The sequence below is a fragment of the Triticum dicoccoides genome, chromosome 1A (genome assembly GCF_002162155.2).
Source record: "Triticum dicoccoides isolate Atlit2015 ecotype Zavitan chromosome 1A, WEW_v2.0, whole genome shotgun sequence".
Classification (NCBI taxonomy): Eukaryota; Viridiplantae; Streptophyta; class Magnoliopsida; order Poales; family Poaceae; genus Triticum; species Triticum dicoccoides.
This window is the reverse complement of record NC_041380.1, coordinates 44,833,623-44,847,020: the sequence shown is the minus strand read 5'-3', so window position 1 is coordinate 44,847,020 and position 13,398 is coordinate 44,833,623.

Sequence of the window (13,398 nt, the reverse complement as noted above, 5' to 3'; positions counted from 1 at the left end):
AGTTAGCAGCAGTAGCGAAGGAATCGCTTGATCGGGTTCAGTTAATAGCCATCGATCGATCACTCGGGTTCAGTAACGCATAGTCTGCAGTGCAATCACTCGGGTTCAGTTAGAGCCAATGCCTCGCACACACGTGCGTACATGTACGAGAGAAACGCGCATCGCTCGGCCCCTGACCTCCCACCGTAACTAGGAACTCCCCGAAATTTTCCTCGCCCTCGCTTCTACCACGGTTTTTTCTGTCATGGACAGCCCAAAGAATGTCATGCAGTTGCGTCTCCGGCCCGCCCAGGACGAAAAGCCCTTTTTCTGTTTAGATTTTTTGTCATAGAAGTAGGATCCCACCACATCTATGATGATACCGGGTTTTGTCACAATTATCGTCATAGAAGTGTCATGACAGAAAAAAAATCGTTCGGCCCAAAATGTCACGGATGTGTCTTTTTTGTAGTGTATGGAATGCCATAATAGGTAGGTATGGTGGCTATTTTGAGTAAGATATAAGGAGGCTTATGTGTGATAGATTGTATCATATCACGGGGTTTGGATGCACCGGCGAAGTTTGCACCAACTTTCAAGGTGAGAAAGGGCAATGCACGGTACCGAAGAGGCTAGCAATGGTGGAAGGGTGAGAGTGCGTATAATCCATGGACTCAACCTTAGTCATAAAGAACTCACATACTTATTGCAAAAATCTACAAGTCATCAAAACCAAGCACTACGCGCATGCTTCGAGGGGGATAGATTGGTAGGAAAAGACCATCGCTCGTCCCCGACCGCCACTCATAAGGAAAGCAATCAAAGAACACCCCATGCTTCAAATTTGTCACATAACGTTCACCATACGTGCATGCTACGGGACTTGCCAACTTCAACACAAGCATTCATCAATTTCACAATTACTCAACTAGCACACTTCTAATATTACCACCTTTATATCTCAAAACCATCTATCAAGCATCCAACTTCTCTTAGCATTTAAAATTTATAACCAAAGTGAATTACCATGCTGTTCTAAAGGACTCTCAAAATGATATAAGTGAAGCATGAGAGATCAATTATTTCTATAAAGTAGAACCACCGCCGTGCTCTAAAAGATATAAGCAAAGCACTAGAGCGTAAAACTATATAGCTCAAAAGATATAAGTGAAGCACATAGAGTATTCTAATAAATTCCAATTCATGTGTGTGTCTCCCAAAAGGTGTGTACAGCAACGATGATTGTGGTAAACTAAAAAGCAAAGACTCAAATCATACAAGAAGCTCCAAGCAAAACACGTATCATGTGGCGAATAAAAATAAAGCTCCAAGTAAAGTTACTGATAGACGAAGACGAAAGAGGGGATGCCTTCCGGGGCATCCCCAAGATTAGGATTTTTGGTGTCCTTCGATTTTACCTTGGGATTCCTTGGGCATCCCCAAGCTTAGGATTTTTGGTGTCCTTCGATTTTACCTTGGGATTCCTTGGGCATCCCCAAGCTTAGGCTCTTGCCACTCCTTGTTCCATAATCCATCAAATAATTACCGAAAACTTGAAAACTTCACAACACAAAACTTAAAAGAAAATCTTTGTGAGCTCCGTTAGTAAAAGAAAACAAACCACCACTTCAAGGTACTGTAATGAACTCATTCTTGAGTGTTAAACCTACTGTATTCCAACTTTTCTATGGTTCATAAACTCTATTACTAGCCATAGATTCATCAAATATGCAAACAACACACGAAAAACAGAATTTGTCAAAAACAGAACAGTCTATAGTAATCTATAGGTTTCAACAACTTATAGAACCCCAAAAATTCTAAAACAAATTGTTGTACGTGAGGATTAATCATCTTCAAAAAGAATTAACTAAATAGCACTCTCCAGTAAAAAATGGTAGCAATTCTCGTGAGCGCTAAAGTTTCAGTTTTTTACAGCAAGATCAAAAAGACTTTCGCCAAGTCTTCCCAACCGTTCTACTTGGCACAAACACTAATTAAACACAAAAAACAGAGCCAAAATAGAGGCCAGATAAATTATTTATTGCTAAACAAGAGAAAATATCAAGAAACAAAAATAAAATTGTGTTGCCACCCAACAAGCGCTATCGTTTAACGCCCCTAGCTAGGCATAAAATTTTAACGATGCTCACACGAAAGATAATAATTGAAACACAAAGAGAGCATCATGAAACATGTGACAAACACATCTAATTCTAACATACTTCCTATGCATAGGCATCTTATAGGCAAACAAATTATCAAGGCAAGCAAAAACTATCATATGCATGGAAGCGAAAAGAAACAATAGCAATCTCAACATAAAGATAGGTAGTTTAGTAACATGAAAATTTCTACAACCATAATTTTACATGTGGGATCATAAGCAAATTCAACAATATAGCTATCAGAAAACATATTCTTAACAAGATCGACATGTATGCAAAGTTGACATTCTTCCAAAATAGTGGGATTAACATTATCTAAAGTCATGACCTCTCCAAACCCACTTTTATCAAAAATTTCATAAGATTGAACATTCTCCAAATATGTGGGATCTAAATTTGACACTCTTCCAAACCCACTTTCAATAATACTGCAAACACTATTATCAATCTCATATTTATCATGGGGCTTAAATAAATTTTCAAGTTCATAAGAAGAATCACCCCAATCATGATCATTGCAACAAATAGTAGTCATAGCAAAACTAGCATCCCCAAGCTTGAGGTTTTGCATATCATTAACACAATTGTCATTAAGAGAATTTATGATAACATTATTGCAATCATGATTTTCATCGAAGGAACTATCAAGTATGGGTGCAATAGCAACGATCTCATGTTTAACATAAGGAACTATAGCAAATTCGTCTTCATAAGTATTGGCATCATGGCCACAAGAATAGCAAGCATCATGTTCATCAAGGGATATTTCAATCAAATCATCGGAATCATAATTATCTATAGATTCATGCATATCATTATTTTCTTCCGAAGCAACGGTCATTCTTCCAATAAATTCTTTGACATAGGCATTATGAGCATAGTTTTCATAGCAATATTTAAGTATGTCAAAATATTCAGATTCGTAGAGAGTAATATCATACTTTTCAATCAAAGAAGCAACTTCATAAGCACCCTTAAAAGCAACAAATTCTTCAATTTATTCGATATCGTAGTTACTATAAACACCCTTTGCATAAGAAGATAATATTTAATTATCATTAAACTCACATAGCTAGGGGAGGTGTTTTTTAGGGTTCTTAGAGCAACAGGTAAAATCACAAATTTCACAAAGATTCCAAGCATAACATAGCAATCTGTTTATTTGATCCCATATGAGTCTCCCTTTTTCAGACAAATGGTGACGCACAAAATGAGCATGCTCATCTAAAGATTTCCCATCAACTAGGCTAGTTGGGGTTTAAGCACGAGCACATAAGGATTGAAGATGATCCAAGTAGAATACTTTAAGTGGATCCATATTAATATATTTTTAGCAAGCAAAGATGCAAGCAAATAGAAGGCACATGGAAACTCAAAGAAGGATACATACGGGAGGAAGGCGAACGGAAAAAGGGCGAATAAAACGGCAAAGGTGAAGTGGGGGGAGGAAAACGAGAGGCAAATGGCAAATAATGTAATGCGAAGGATAAGAGTTGTGATGGGTACTTGGTATGTCTTGACTTGGCGTAGATCTCCCCGGCAACGGCGCCAGAAATCCTTCTTGCTACCTCTTGAGCACTGCGTTGGTTTTCCCTTGAAGAGGAAAGGGTGGTGCAGTAAAGCAGCGTAAGTATTTCCCTCGGTTTTTGAGAACCAAGGTATCAATCCATAGGAGAGCACGCGCGAGTCACCTCGTACCTACACAAACAAATAAGAACCTCGCAACCAACGCGATAAAGGGGTTGTCAATCCCTTCACGGTCAATTGCAAGAGTGAGATTTGATGGTGATGATAATAATAAGATAAGTATTTTTGTTATTTTTATGATATAGATTGAAAGTAAAGATTGCAAAATAAAATAGAATGGAAACTTGTATGATGGAAAATAGAAACGGGGGCCATAGGTTTCACTAGTGGCTTCTCTCAAGATAGCATAAGTATTACGGTGGGTGAACAAATTACTATCGAGCAATTGATATAAAAGCGAATAATTATGAGAATATCTAGGCATGATCATGTATATAGGCATCATGTCCGTGACAAGTAGACCGACTCCTGCGTGCATCTACTACTATTACTCCACACATCGACCGCTATCCAGCATGCATCTAGAGTATTAAGTTCATAAGAACAGAGTAATGCCTTAAGCAAGATGACATGATGTAGAGGGATAAACTCATGCAATATGATATAAACCCCATCTTTTTATCCTCGATGGAAACAATACAATACGTGTCGTTTCCCTTTCTGTCACTGGGATCGAGCACTGCAAGATTGAACCCAAAGCTAAGCACTTCTCCCGTTGCAAGAAAGATCAATCTAGTAGGCCAAACCAAACTGATAATTTCAAGAGACTTGCAAAGATAACCCAATCATACATAAAAGAATTCAGAGAAGATTCAAATATTGTTCATAGATAAACTTGATCATAAACCCACAATTCATCGGATCTCGACAAACACACCGCAAAAGAAGATTACATCGAATAGATCTCCAAGAGAATCGAGGAGAACTTTGTATTGACATCCAAAGAGAGAGAAGAAGCTATGGACCTGAAGGTCTAAAGTAAACTACTCCCACATCATCAGAGGGGCCATAGAGTTGATGTAGAGGCCCTCCGTGATCAATGCCCCCTCCGGTGGAGCTCCGGAAAAGGCCCCAAGATGGGATCTCTTGGCTACAGAAGGTTGCGGCTGTGGAAATAGGGTTTCGTGGTGATCCTAGATGTTTGCGGGCTATGTGAACATATATAGGAGGAAAAAGTAGGTTGGTGGAGCTACGAGGGGCCCACAAGGGGGAAGGGCGCGCCTAGGGGGGTTGATGACCCAGAAGTGTAGGGGATCTATGGTAGCCTTTTCGAAAAGTAAGAGTGTCGAACCCAACGAGGAGCAGAAGGAAATGCTAAGCGGTTTTCAGCAAGGTATTCTCTGCAAGCACTGAAATTATCGGTAACAGATAGTTTTGTGATAAGATAAATTGTAACGAGCAACAAGTAATAAAAGTAAATAAGGTGCAGAAAGATGAACCAATCCTTTTTGTAGCAAAGGACAAGCCTGGATAAACTCTTATATGAAGGAAAACGCTCCCGAGGACACATGGGAATTATCGTCAAGCTAGTTTTCATCACGCTCATATGATTCACGTTCGGTACTTTGATAATTTGATATGTGGGTGGACCAGTGCTTGGGTGCTTTCCTTACTTGGACAAGCATCCCACTTATGATTAACCCCTATTGCAAGCATCCGCAACTACAAAAGAAGTATTAAGGTAAACCTAACCATAGCATGAAACATATGGATCCAAATCAGCCCCTTACGAAGAAACTTATAAACTAGGGTTTAAGCTTCTGTAACTCTAGCAACCCATCATCTACTTATTACTTCCCAATGCCTTCCTCTAGGACCAAACAATGGTGAAGTGTCATGTAGTCGACGTTCACATGACACCACTAGAGGGATGACAACATACATCTCATCAAAATATCTAACGAATACAAAATTCACATGACTACTAATAGCAAGACTTCTCCCGTGTCCTCAGGAACAAACGTAACTACACACAAAGCATGTTCATGTTCATAATGAGAGGAGTATTAATATGCATAATGGATCTGAATATGTGATCTTCCACCAAGTAAACCAACTAGCATCAACTACAAGGAGTAATCAACACTACTAGCAACCCACAGGTACCAATCTGAGGTTTGGATACAAAGATTGGATACAAGAGATGAACTAGGGTTTGAGATGAGATGGTGCCGGTGAAGATGTTGATGGAGATTGACCCCCTCCCAATGAGAGGATCGTTGGTGATGACGATGGAGATGATTTCCCCCTCCCTGAGGGAAGTTTCCCCGGCAGAATAGCTCCGCCGGAGCCCTAGATTGGCTCCGCCAAGGTTCTGCCTCGTGGCGGCGGAGTTTCATCCCGTGAGCTTGCTTATGATTTTTTCTCAGACGAAAGACTCCATATAGCCAAAGATGGGCATCGGAGGGCCACCAGAGGGCCCACGAGGCAGGGGGCGCGCCCAGGGGGTAGGGCGCGCCCCCCACCCTCGTGACTGGTGGGTGGCCCCCCTCTGGTACTTCTTGCGCCCAATATTTTTTATATATTCTAAAAAGTGCTCCCGTGAGATTCAGGACTTTTGGAGATGTGCAGAATAGGTATCTAATATTTGCTCCTTTTCCAGCCCAGAATTCCAGCTGTCGGCATTCCCCCTCTTCATGTAAACCTTGTAACATAAGAGACAATAGGCATAAGTATTGTTACATAATGTGTAATAACAGCCCATAATGCAATAAATATCGATATAAAAGCATGATGCAAAATGGATGTATCAACTCCCCCAAGCTTAGACCTCGCTTCTCCTCAAGCGAAAGCCGAAATCGAAAAATATGTCCACATGTTTAGAGATAGAGGTGTCGATAAAAATTAAATACGGACATGAGGGCATCATGATCATTCTTTGAACAGCAACACACACACACACACACACATATATATATATATATATATTAACATATGATCTCTTATGCTAAAGTAACAATTCAGTCACAATTTCAAGTATGATTCATAAACTTCATTGAAAACTAACAAACTCTAATCTCAGTCACTGAGGCAATTGCAATTTATCATAACATAGGAAAGAGTCAATGTAAGAGCTTTTCAGCAAGTCTACATACTCAACTATCATTTATCTTTCACAATTGCTAACACTCACGCAGTATATATGGGTATGGAGTTTTAATCGGACACAGAGAAAGATAGGGGCTTATAGTTTTGCCTCTTAACGTTTTACCTCAAGGGTAATGTCAACAATAATAGCTCATGCAGACTCACATCCAATTATCTATATGTATCTGGATCTTTCCAACACATTGTGATTGCTAAAGGGTAAAATGTAAAAAGGAAAGGTGAAGATCACCATGACTCTTATGTAAGGTAGAAGATAAAAGTAAAAGATACGTCCTTCGCAGAGGGAAGCGGAGGTTGTCATGCGCTTTTATGGTTGGATGCACAAAATCTTAATGCAAAAGAATGTCACTTTATATTGCCACTTGTGATATGGACCTTTTTATTATGCAGTCTATCGCTTTCATTTCTTCCATGTCACAAGATTGTATAAAGCTTATTTTCTCCACATTAATAAGTCATACATATTTAGAGTAATTTTTATTGCATGCACCGATGACAACTTACTTGAAGGATATTACTCAATCCATAGGTAGGTATGGTGGAGTCTCATGGCAAAACTGTGTTTAAGGATATTTGGAAGCACAAGTAGTATTTCTACTTCGTGCAAAGAACTTGGCTAGCATGATAGGGAAAGGCAAGCTCAACATGTTGGATGATCCATGACAATATAATTTATCTCAGATGTAAGAAAACATAACCCATTACGTTGTATTCCTTGTCCAACGTCAACTCTTTAGCATATCATACTTTAATGAGTGCTCATAATCATAAAAGATGTCCAAGATAGTATATTTATATGTGAAGACCTCTCTTTCTTTATTACTTCCTATTAATTGCAACGATGACCAAAACTATGTTTGTCAACTCTCAACAACTTTTATTCATCATACTCTTTATATGTGAGCTCATTACTCTCCATAAGATCCATATGATATCTTTATTTCTTTTTATTTCTTCTCTTTTATTTTATTCCCTCAAGATCATAGCAAAATAATCAAGCCCTTGACTCAACACTAATATTTATTATATATAGCTCATGGACTCAATTACATAGAAGGATCATAAAGCAAAACTCACAACTATATCATACTAAAACTTTATTCTACTAGATCAAGATATTATCAAAAGGATCGAACTAAGAAAAATGGTAAATATAAAAGTGATCGTGATACGATACCGGGGCACTGCCCCAAGCTTGGCAGTTGCCAACGGGAGTGCCCATACCCGATGCTCAGTCCTTCTTTGTCGGTGAAGAAGGTGTTGGTTTTGTTGACGGCATAGGCTTCTTCCTTAATTTGCGCTTGAGGACATAATTTTGATCCCTTAGATCATCGATCTCCTGCGCAAGGCTTAATATCTTCTTGCATAATTCAAGTCTGTTTTCCCGCAAGAGGCGAAAAGGGATAAACTCGATCTTAGGTTTCTTTGCTCTATCAGGGAGGCTTGACTTTTTGAACTCCACATGCATGTCCCCAGGTTGAGGTAATGGGACTTCATCTTCATCTGAGATCGTCTCCTCTTTTCCCTTGGGTTCATAGTCCTCTTCTTCTTCCGTAGTCCAACCTTCGGGAGATTATATAATGAATTTTTACCGACCTAAAGAAGTATCGTGCAAGAAAACGGAGTTCGGAGAGCACACGAGGTGCCGCGAGGCAGGGGGCACGCCCAGGGGGGTAGGGAGCGCCCTCCACCCTCGTGGAAGCCTCGTGTCCTTTCTGGTCTGCTTCTTGTTTTCCTATTTTCTTAAATATTCCAAAACGGAGAAAAAATGCCATTAGAACTGTTTTGGAGTCGGTTTACTTACTGTACCACGTACCTATTACTTTTCGGAGTCTGAAATGTTCCAGAAAGTGTCTCTGATGTATTCCTCCAGGGTTACGGTTTCAATAATATTAGTTTCAATATTTATAGGATTACCTGAGATATAATGTTTGATTCTTTGACCGTTCACCACCTTTGGATTTGTGCCTTCGAAGTTGTTGATTTTTATGGCACCGGAATGATAGACCTCCTTGATGACATAAGGACCTTCCCATTTAGAGAGGAGTTTTCCTGCAAAAAATCTCAAACGAGAGTTGTAGAGCAATACATAATCACCTACATTAAACCCACGCTTTTGTATCCTTTTGTCATGCCATCTTTTAACCTTTTCTTTAAGTAGTTTGGCATTCTCATAGGCTTGGGTTCTCCATTCATCAAGTGAGCTAATTTCAAATGACCTCTTCTCACCGGCAAGTTTAAAGTCATAATTGAGCTCTTTATAGCCCAATATTCCTTATGTTCTAGTTCAAGAGGTAAGTGATATGCTTTACCATAAACCATTTTATATGGAGACATACCCATAGGATTTTTGTATGCAGTTCTATAAGCCCATAATGCATCATCAAGTTTCTTCGACCAATTCTTTCTAGATCTTTTAACAGTCTTTTGCAAAATTAATTTGAGCTCTCTGTTACTCAATTCTACTTGACCACTAGACTTTGGATGATATGGGGATGCAATTCTATGATTAACATCATACTTAGCAAGCATTTTACGAAAGGCACCATGAATAAAATGTGAACCACCATCAGTCATTAAATATCTAGGGACTCCAAACCTCGGAAAAATAAATTCTTTAAGCATCTTAATATAGGTGTTATGATCAACACTACTAGTTGTAATAGCTTCTACCCACTTAGTAACGTAATCAACATCAACTAAAATATGTGTATACCCATTAGAGGAAGGAAAAGGTCCCATATAATCAAAGCCCCAAACATCAAATGGTTCAATAACAAGTGAATAATTCATAGGCATTTCTTGACATCTACTAATATTACCAATTCTTTGACATTCATCACAAGATAAGACAAACTTACGGGAATCCTTGAAGAGAGTAGGCCAATTAAAACCGGATTGCAATACCTTGTGTGCAGTTCTATCTCTAGCGTGGTGTCCTCCATAAGCCTCGGAGTGACACTTGCGTTGGATCTGTTCCTGTTCATGCTCAGGTACACAACGTCTAATAACACCATCTACTCCTTCTTTATAGAGGTGTGGGTCATCCCAGAAGTAATGTCTTAAATCATAGAAGAACTTTTTCTTTTGCTGGTATGTGAAACTAGGTGGTATAAATTTAGCAACAATGTAATTTGCATAATCAGCATACCATGGAGCAGTACGAGAAGCATTTATGACATTTAATTGTTCATCAAGAAAGCTATCATTAATAGGTAGTGGGTCATAAAGAACATTTTCTAACCTAGACAAGTTGTCTGCAACGGGGTTCTCAACTCCCTTTCTATCAATAATATGCAAATCATATTCTTGTAGCAAGAGAACCAATCTAATAAGTCTAGGTTTAACATCTTTGTTTTCCATAAGGTATTTATAGAAGCATGAGCAGTGTGAATAGTTACTTTAGAATCAATAATATAAGGTCTGAACTTATCACAAGCAAAAACAACTGCTAAAAATTCTTTTTCAGTAGTAGCATAATTTCTCTGGGCACTATCTAGAGTTTTACTAGCATATTGGATAACATTCAGCTTCTTATCAACTCTTTGTCCTAGAACAGCACCTACAGCATAATCGCTAGCATCACACATAATTTCAAAGGGTAAATTCCAATCAGGTGGCTGAACAATAGGTGCAGAAATCAAAGCTTTCTTAAGTACTTTGAATGCTTCTACACAATCATCATCAAAGACAAAAGGAATATCTTTTTGTTATAAGTTAGTCAAAGGCCGGGAAATTTTTGAGAAGTCCTTAATGAACCTCCTATAAAAATCGGCATGACCAAGGAAACTTCTTATACCTTTGATGTCCTTAGGACATGGCATCTTTTCAATAGCATCAACTTTAGCTTTATCAACTTCAATAACTCTTTCAGAAATTTTATGCCCAAGACAATACCTTCATTAACCATAAAGTGGCACTTATCCTAGTTCAAGACAAGATTAGTTTCTTCACATCTCTGCAAAACTCGATCAAGGTTGCTCAAGCAATCATCAAAAGAGGATCCATAAACCGAGAAATCGTCCATGAAAACCTCACAAATCTTTTCACAAAAGTCAGAGAATATAGCCATCATGCATCTTTGAAAGGTAGCAGGTGCATTACATAAACCAAAAGGCATACGTCTATAAGAAAAACTACCGAAAGGGCAAGTAAAAGTGGTCTTTGCTTGATCATCAACTGACACAGGTATTTGAGAGAAGCCAGAGTAACCATCTAGAAAGCAGAAGTGTGTAAGTTTGGATAATCTTTCTAGCATTCGATCAATAAAAGGCAAAGGGTAATGATATTTTTAGTAGCTTTATTTAATTTGTGGAAATCAATTACCATCCTATAACCTGTAATAATTCTCTGCGGGATCAATTCATCTTTATCATTAGGAACGACAGTAATACCTCCCTTCTTAGGGACACAATGGACAGGACTTACCCACTAACTATCAGCAACGGGATAAATTATACCTGCCTCAAGGAGCTTTAATATTTCCTTTCTTACCACTTCTTTCATCTTAGGATTCAACCATCGTTGGTGATCAATAACTGGTTTGGCGTCTTTCTCCAAATTTTTTTGTGTTGACATAGAGAGGGACTAATGCGTTTAAGATCATCAAGAGTATATCCAATAGCAGCGCGGTGCTTCTTCAGAATTTTCAATAATTTTTCTTCCTCCTTCTCTGAAAGGTTAGTACTAATAATATATCTTCTTTGCATCAAGATAGGCATATTTAAGAGTATCAGGTAATGGTTTTAGCTCAAACACGGGATCACCCTTGGGTGGAGGAGGATCCCCTAGGATTTCAACAGGCAAGTTGTGTTTCAGAATAGGTCCCTATTTAAAGAATACTTCATCTATTTCCCTTCTTTCATTAATAAACATATCATTTTCATGGTCTAGCAAATATTGTTCTAACGGATCGGTAGGAGGCACGACAATAGAAGCAAGACCAATTATTTCATCTTTACTAGGCAATTCCTCATCACAGGGTTGTCTATGAAACTTAGCAAAATTAAACTCATGAGACATATCCCCTAAACCAACAAAAATAATATCCTTATTGCAGTCTATCTTAGCATTAACAGTATTCAAGAAGGGTCTACCAAATATAATGGGACAAAAGCTATCTTGTGGGGAACCAAGAACAAGAAAATCATAAGGATATTTAACCTTCCCACACAATACTTCAACATCTCTAACAATCCCAATTGGTGAAATAGTATCTCCATTGGCAAGCTTAATGGTAACATCGATATCTTCTATCTCAGCAGGTGCAATATCATGCATAATTTCTTTGTATAAGGAATGAGGTATTGCACTTGCACTAGAACCCATATCACATAATCCATGATAGCAATGATCTCCTATGTTAACAGAAATAACAGGCATGCCTACAACAAGTCTATGTTTATTTTTAGTATCAGGTATAGCAATTCTAGCAGTCTCATCACAGAAGTAAATAACATGCCCATCAATATTATCGGCCAAGAGATATTTAACCATAGCAATATTAGGTTCAACTTTAACTTGCTCAGGGGGTTTGTGTGTCCTAATATTACTTTTTTTGACTACAGTTGAAGCTTTAGCATCATCCTTTATTCTAACAGGGAAAGGTGGTTTCTCAACATAAGCAGTAGGAACAATAGGATCATTATAAGTGATAGTCTTTTATTCAACTTTAATAGGTGCAACTACTTTTAATTCAATGGGAGGATTATATTTAAACCACTTCTCCTTAGGGAGATCAACATGAGTAGCAAATGATTCACAGAAAGAAGCTACTATCTCAGAGTCAAGTCCATATTTAGTGCTAAATTCACGAAATGCATCAGTATCCATAAAAGATTTAACACAATCAAACTTAGGTGTTATACCTGACTCCTTACCTTCGTCGAGGTCCCAATCTTGCATTTAATTCTCTCCAATAAATCCCATTTGAATTCAATAGTCTTCATCATAAAAGATCCAGTACAAGAAGTATCGAGCATGGAGCGATTACTGAGAGAAAGCCGAGCATAAAAATTTTGAATAATCATTTCTCTTGAGAGCTCATGATTGGGGCATGAATATAACATTGACTTAAGCCTCCCCCAAGCTTAAGCGATGCTTTCTCCTTCGCAAGGCCAAAAATTATATATATAGTTACGATCACGATGAACAAGATGCATAGGATAAAACTTCTGGTGAAATTCCAATTTCAATCGCTTGTAGTCCCATGATCCCATATCATCACATAGCCTATACCATGTCAATGCATCTCCCTTCAAAGATAAAGGGAAGACCTTCTTCTTGATAACATCATCGGGCATACCTGCAAGCTTAAATAATCCACAAACTTCATCCACATAAATTAAGTGTAAATCGGGATGCAATGTTCCAGCTCCTGCAAAAGGATTAGCTAGCAGTTTCTCTATCATACCCGAAGGAATTTCAAGGTAAACATTTTCACTAGGTTCAGTAGGTTGAGGGGTAGCTAATTGTGGTTCCAAACGAGGTGAAGATACCCTGAACAAACCCCTCAAAGGATTATGTTCTATAGTAACAAGTGACAGTAAATTTCAGC